This window comes from Felis catus, chromosome E1 (genome assembly GCF_018350175.1).
Source record: "Felis catus isolate Fca126 chromosome E1, F.catus_Fca126_mat1.0, whole genome shotgun sequence".
Classification (NCBI taxonomy): Eukaryota; Metazoa; Chordata; class Mammalia; order Carnivora; family Felidae; genus Felis; species Felis catus.
In genome coordinates this window covers 11,055,729-11,063,136 of record NC_058381.1, presented here as the reverse complement: position 1 = coordinate 11,063,136, position 7,408 = coordinate 11,055,729, and the positions used below count along the sequence as shown (strand labels likewise).

Genomic DNA, 7,408 nt, shown 5'->3' with positions numbered 1-7,408 from the left:
TTCTACTGTTCTATCTGATTTTAAAGATTCTTACAAGGGCGCCTGGGTGGCTCAGTCTGTTAAGCATCCGGCTTTGGCTCAGTTCGTTGGTTCGAGCCCCACATCGGGCTCTGTGCTGACAGCTCAGAGCCTGGAGCCTGCTTTGGATTCTGTGTCTCCCTCTCCCTCTGCCCCTCTCCTGCTCACACCCTGTCTCTCTCTCTCTCAAAAATAAATAAACATTAAAAAATAAATAAAAAAAATTACTCAAAAAATTCAAAATAGAATTACTGTATGATCCAGTAATTCCACTACTGGGTATTTACACAAAGAAAATGAAAACACTAATTCAAAAAGATATATGCACCTCTATGTTTATTGCAGCGTTATTTACAACAGCCAAGATATGGAAGCAACCCAAGTATCCATCCATAGATGAATGGATAAAGAAGATATATATACATATGGGTAGGTGTGTGTGTGTATATATATATACATGTGTGTGTGTATATATATATATATATATATATATATATATATATATATGAATGGTACACACACACACACACACACACACATATACACACACACCCATAATGGAATGTTACTCAGCCGTAAAAAAGAATGAAATCTTGCCATTTGCAACAAGAGGGATGGATCTAGAGAGTATTATGTTAAGCAAAATCAGTCAGTCAGCGAAAGACAAATGCTCGGATTTCACTCGTATGTGGGATTGAAGAAGCAAAACAAACAAAAGAAACAACCAACCAACCAGACTCTTAAATACAGAGTAGAAACTGGTGATTACCAGAATGGGTGCAATAGGTAAGGGGATTAAGAATACACTTATGATGAGCCCCGAGTAATGCAGAGAATGGCTGCATGATTATACCGTACACCTGAAACTAATGAAACAAAGTATGTTAATTATACTTAAATTTTAAAAATAAATCAGTAAAAATTGCTTGCGGGGGACACTGCCAGTTGGCCAATTTCGCCCAATGCAGTCCAGATCCAAGTGTTTTAGAACAACAAGAATTACAGCAGCCAACCTATGTTGTTCTCGGGTACACGAATAGATTCACGACGGACGCCACCCGCCGAGAGCCGGAGTCCCCAAAGAAGAAGATTCGACCGAAGCTCTCACCAACCTTGTCCAGCTCAGTGTCTTGAAGGAATATGTCCACCCCACCATGCCACCGCAGGGGAAGCCTCACTGCCCCCGTGACCCCACCCATCACCCCCTCCTCTTCATTCTGCAGCAGCACTCCCAACGGGTAGAGGGCCGCCAGGAGGAGGTGGATTATGAAGAGCGGGACAGCGATGAGCCCGCACCACGGAAAGCTCCGTCACGATGCTCTGAAGCCATCCTCAGCAACATGTGTGAGGACGGAGGAGAAGAGGAGCCTTTCCCCTTCCGGGTTCCTGGATGTAAAAAGGTGAATGGCATAAAGCAGCACGCTAAGGATGCTCACAGAACCCAGATTTGTGTCCGTAAACATTCAGATGTCCTTGTGGTCGGAGTTCCAAGATGGTGAGGGGCCTGCGGCCCCACACGGGTCAATTTCCATCCCCACCACACGGTCTGTTTCCATCCCCCGGGCACTGGCTGAGATTATGGGGAAGACTTACCGATAAACATGCTGGTCGCATCTGTGCCAATAAATCCTCATCAGCAGTTGCTGATTTCGGAAACAGCCACCCTTTTCTCGGGGAACCATTCAGCAGCCCTTTAAAGAATGAAATGTTGGGGCGCCTGGGTGGCGCAGTTGGTTAAGCGTCCGACTTCAGCCAGGTCACGATCTCGCGGTCCGGGAGTTTGAGCCCCGCGTCAGGCTCTGGGCTGATGGCTCAGAGCCTGGAGCCTGTTTCCGATTCTGTGTCTCCCTCTCTCTCTGCCCCTCCCCCGTTCATGCTCTGTCTCTCTCTGTCCCCAAAATAAATAAACATTGAAAAAAAGAATGAAATGCATGCTTTAAGTTTTTTTTTTTTCCTGTAACTTTGGAAAGATGTATCTTTGTAGAGTTAATGATTTTGTACATGTGCGCATGTAATCACCATACTCATTTTCATTACTTTGATACAAGGTGCTAAACAGAAAAAGCTCTAGGCTCTTCGGCACGGTTCCCCGAAAACAAAATAAAATTGAGGGCATGTTGCGTGTGGTTTAGCTGTATTGCAATGGTAGTAACTGGGCCGAGGTGGGGTTGGCGCCGAGATTTTTCTTCCCCCCAAGGTTGTAATGTGAGTGAAGTTTTTCAACACATCAACTCACATGTGCGAAACCAAAATAACACCTTCGTTATCCAAGTGGTTACCGTGCCGTGCACAATGGCATTAGTGTTTGTGAACAGTAAGACTTTAGGTGACAGAAATACAAATAAGAATGTTTAACATAATATGTTAAAAATGTTTTCATTTTTAGGGGCACCTGGGTGGCTCAGTCAGTTAAGTGTCCTACTTTGGTTCAGGTCATGATGTCCCGGGTTCATGATTTTGAGCCCTACATTGGACTCTGCACTGCAGAGCCTGCTTGGGACTCTCTCTCTCTTCCTCTCTCTCTGCCACATGTTCTGTCTCTCTCTCAAAATAAAGAAATAAACTCGAAAAATAAAATTTTATTTTTTGGCCTCTGGCCCCCAATAAATATTGTTTATAAATAAGCGTTTTAAAAATATATTACCATAGGGGCGCCTGGTGGCTCAGTCGGTTGAGCGTCCGACTTTGGCTCAGGTCATGATCTCACAGTTTGTGGGTTCGAGCCCCGCATCGGGCCCTGGGCTGACAGCTCAGAGCCTGGAGCCTGCTTTGGATTCTGTGTCTCTCTCTCTCTGCCGCTCCCCCACTCGTGCTCACTCTCTCTCTCATACAAAAATAAATAAGTGTTAAAAAAAAACAAAAAAACTTCACAACATTTAAATTGGTTTGACCAAAAACTGGGTAAGCAGCCAGGTTGACTCAACATTAACCATCACATTAAGATATTAATTGTAATCCCCAGGGCAACCACTAAGAAAATAGGTTAAAAAAAATAAATAAAAGGAAGGAGAAGGGGATCAAAATGGTGGACTAGAAAATATCTATGTAACACAAAAGAAGGGAGAAGTGGAGAAATTGTGGTTCAAAAAGGATACGATGTGGAAAACAAATAGTACATTGGCAGAAGTTCTTCTTATCAGTAATTCTGTTAATGCAAATGGATTAAACTATCCAGTCAAAAGACACAGCTTGGCAGCCTGGATTTTAAAAACCATGATCCAGGGGCGCCTGGGTGGCTCAGTCGATTGAGTGTCCAACTTTGGCTCAGGTCATGATCTCGCGGCCAGTGAGCTTGAGCCCCATGTTGAGCTCTGTGCTGACAGCCCAGCGCCTGGAGCCTGCTTTGGATTCTGTGTCTCTGTCTCTCTCTGTCCCTCCCCCACTCGCACGCTCTCTCTCTCTCTCTCTCTCTCTTTCTCTCTCAAAACTAAATAAAGGAATGTAAAAAAACAAAAAAGAAGAAGAAAAGGTCAACAAAATTGACAAACTTCTAGCTGGATTGACTAAGAAAAAAATAGCAAAGACTCAAATTACCGAAACCAGAAATTAAAGTGGGAATATTACTACTGACTTTACGGAAGCAAGAAGAATAGTAAGAGAACACTCAGAGAATAAGCACACCCACAAATTGGATAACCTAGCTGAAACGGACAGGTCCCAGAAACACACAAACTACCCAAACTGACTCAAGAAGAAGAAATAGAGAATTTGAATAGAGCCGTAACAAATTAGGAGATTGCATCAGTATCCAAAAAACTCCAACAAAGAGAAGACCAGTAATAATGTCTTCACTAGTGGATTCTACAGAACATTTAAAGGGGAATTAACACCAATTCTACCCAAATTCTTCCAAAAAATTAAAGAGGAGGGTATGGACTGACTTTTTGCGTCCTCCCAAAATTCATATGGTGAAGCCACAATCTTCAAATATGACTGCATTTGGAGATGCGGACTTGTGGGGGTCATTAAGGTTGAATGAGGTCATAATGTTGGGACCCTGATCCAACAGATTAGTGTCCTTATAAGAGAGAGACAGAACCTCTCTCTCCTTCTCTCTTTCTCTCCCTTCTGTGTGAGGATACAGAGAGAAGGTAGCCATCCCCAAGTCAGGAAGATAACTCTTGACAGGAACAGAACAGCTGACATTTTGATCTGGGACTTCTAGCCTCCAGAACTGTGAGAAAATAAATTTCTGTGGTTTAAGCCACCCACTCTACGATATTTTATCAGGGCAGCCTGAGCGAACTATTTGACAAGGAGGGAACACTTCTTAACTCATCCTATGAGGCCAGGATTACCCTGATGCCATAGCCAGATGAAGATACCACACAAAAAGAGAGCTATAGACCAATATCTCTTATGAATATTAATAGAAAAAATCCTCAGCAGAATATTGGCAAACCAAATCCAGTACGATATCGAAAGGATTATCCACATGGCCAAGTGGTATTTATTCCAGGAATGCAAGGGTAGATCAATGTACAAAAATCAATCAATGTAATATACCATATTAATAGAATAAAGGGGGACATTCCACACACGGTCATCTCAATGAGTGCAGAAAAAAAAAACATTTGAAAAAAACCAACAGGATTTTTCATGATAAAAATATTCAACAAACTAGGACTACTAGTAAGGGAGATTCTCAACCTGAAAAAGGGCATATATGAAAAACCCACAGCTAAGATTATACTTAGTGGTGAAAGACTGAAGTTTTACCCTAAAGTCAAGAACAAGACAAGATATCCTCTCTCACCACTCTGTTCAACATTGTACTGGAAGTTCTAGGAAGAGAAATTAGGCAAGAAATAAAATAGAAGTCATACAACTTGGAAGGAGTAAATCTAACTCCATTCACAGATGACCTAATGTCATATACAGAAAAAATCCTCAAGAATCCACACACACACAAAAACCTGATTAGCACTAACAAGTTCAGCCTAGCTATAGAATGGAAGACCACCAACCAAAAATTCAGTTGTGTTTCTATACGGTAGACATAGCCCTTCTTATCAAGAGTCTCCCCTGCCTCCCAGCACCCATATGCCTTATACACCCCTTAAATAAGACCCCTGGGGGGCTTACCAAAACCCCACTCTCTTGTTTTGAATTGACCAATCTGGCCCTAGGATAAGAACCCCAAAGCACTCCACCCATGGACCTAGCGACTAATGATGTTGACTATCTTTTCACGTACATTTTGGCCATTTGTTTATCTATTTGGGTCTTTTGCCCATGTTTAATTTTATTTATTCATTTGTTTGTTTTTACAATTTAAATTCAAGTTAGTTAACATAGAGTGTAATAATAATTTTAGGAATAGAATTTAGCGATTCATCACTTACGTATAACACCCAGCGCTCATCCCAACAAGTGTCCTCCTTGGTACCCATCACCCCTTTAGCCCATCTCCCCCACCCAACACCCCATGCCCATTTTTTAATCGGATTATTTGTGGGGTTTTTTGTTTTGTTTGCTATTAAGTTGTATGAGTTCTTTGTATATTTTGGATATTAACCTCTTATCAGATGTAGGTTTGCAAATGTTTTTCCCATTCTATAGGTTGTCTTTTCACTTTGTGATTGTTTCTCGTACTGTGCAGAAGCTTTTTAGTTTGACGTAGTCCTGCTTTTTTATTTTTGATTTTGTTGCTTATGCTTTAGGCGTCATATTGAAAAATCATTGCCAAGACCCATGTCAAGAGGCTTTTTTTCCTGTGTTTTCTTCTAGGAGTCTTATGGTTTCAGGTCTTACGTTTAAGTCTCTAATCCATTTTGAGTTAATTTTTGTTTTTTGGGGGTTTTTTGTTTGTTTTGTTTTTTATTATTTCTTTAAGTTCATTTATTTGCTTAGAGACAGAGAGCAAGCTAAGGAGGGGCAGAGAGAGGGAGAAAGAACGAATCCCAAGCAGGCTCCACACTGCCAGCGCGGAGCCTGATGCAGGGCTCGCACTCATGAACCGTGAGGTCATGACCTGGGCTGAAATCTAGAGTCAGACACTTAACCAACTGAGCCACCCAGGCGCCCCCATTTTGAGTTAATTTTTGTGAGTGGTGAAAAACAGGGGTCTAGTTTCATTCTTTTACATGTGAATTTCCAACTTTCCAGCACCATTTATTGAAGACACTGTCTTTCCTTGCACATTCTTGGCTCACTTGTCAAATATCAGTTGACCATATTTGCTTGGTTTTATTTCTGGGCTCTCAATTCTGTTCCGTTGACGTATTTGTCTGTTTTTAGGCCAATACCATACTGTTTCGATTACTCTAGCTTCATGGTAAGGTTTGAAATCGGGAAGTGTGATGCTTCCCACTTTATTCTTTCTCAGGATCTTTGGCTATTTGGAGTCTTTTGTGCTTCTATATACATTTTAGGATTGTTATTTCTACTTCTGTAAAAGAAAAAATACCATTGGAATTTTGATAGGGATGCCATGGTATCTAGAGATGGGTTTAGTGGTATATTGATTCTTCTGGGGCACCTAGGTGGCTCAGTCGTTTTAAGCTTCTGACCCTTGACTTCGGCTCAAGTCATGATCCCAGGATTCATGGGCCTGAGCTCCTCATAGGGCTCTCTACTGTCAGCGATGAGCCCGCTTTAGATCCTCTGTCTCCCTCTCTGTCTGGCCCCGCACCCCCCCCCCCCCCGCCCCTGCTTACGTGCACTCTCTCTCTCTCTCTCAAGAATAAAATTGGGGTGCCTGGGTGGCTCAGTCGGTTGACCGACTTCAGCTCAGGTCATGATCTCACAGTTTGTGAGTTCGAGCCCCGCGCCAGGCTCTGTGCTGACAGCTCGGAGCCTGGAGCCTGCTTCAGATTCTGTGTCTCCCTCTCTCTGACCCTCCCCCGTTCATGCTCTGTCTCTCTCTGTCTGAAAAATAAATAAACATTAAAAAAAAGAATAAACATTTAAAATTTAAAAAATAATAATATTAATTCTTCCAATCCATAAATATGGGATACCTTTCTATTTATTTGTATCGTCAATTTCTTTCATCAGTGTCTTAATTTTCACACTAGAGCTCTTTCACTTCCTTGAAAGTGAAATTTTCACTTCCTTGAAAATTCATGAATGGACATTGAATTTTGTCACATGCTTTCTCTGCATCTATTGAGATGATCATAGGATTTTTCCTTTCGTTCTATTAATGTGATGTATTGCATTGGCTGATTTGCATTATGTTGAACTTTCTTTGCACTCCATGTATAAATTCCACTTGATCATGTAAATGATTCTTTTAATGTGCTCTTAAGTTCTGTTTGCTAGTATTTTATTGAGAATTTTTGCGTCTATATTCATCAAGAATACCGGTCTGTAGTTTTCTTTTCTGGTAGTGTCTTTTTCTGGCTTTGGAATCAGGGTAATGTTGGCCTAATAAAATGAATTTGGG

The 7,408-nt window shown here is 41.6% G+C and overlaps 1 pseudogene; it reads left to right on the top strand.

The window, feature by feature from the left end:
- Positions 1-918: 918 nt before the first annotated feature.
- LOC101086015 lies at positions 919-1,789 on the top strand (annotated as a pseudogene).
- The last annotated feature ends 5,619 nt before the right edge of the window (positions 1,790-7,408 follow it).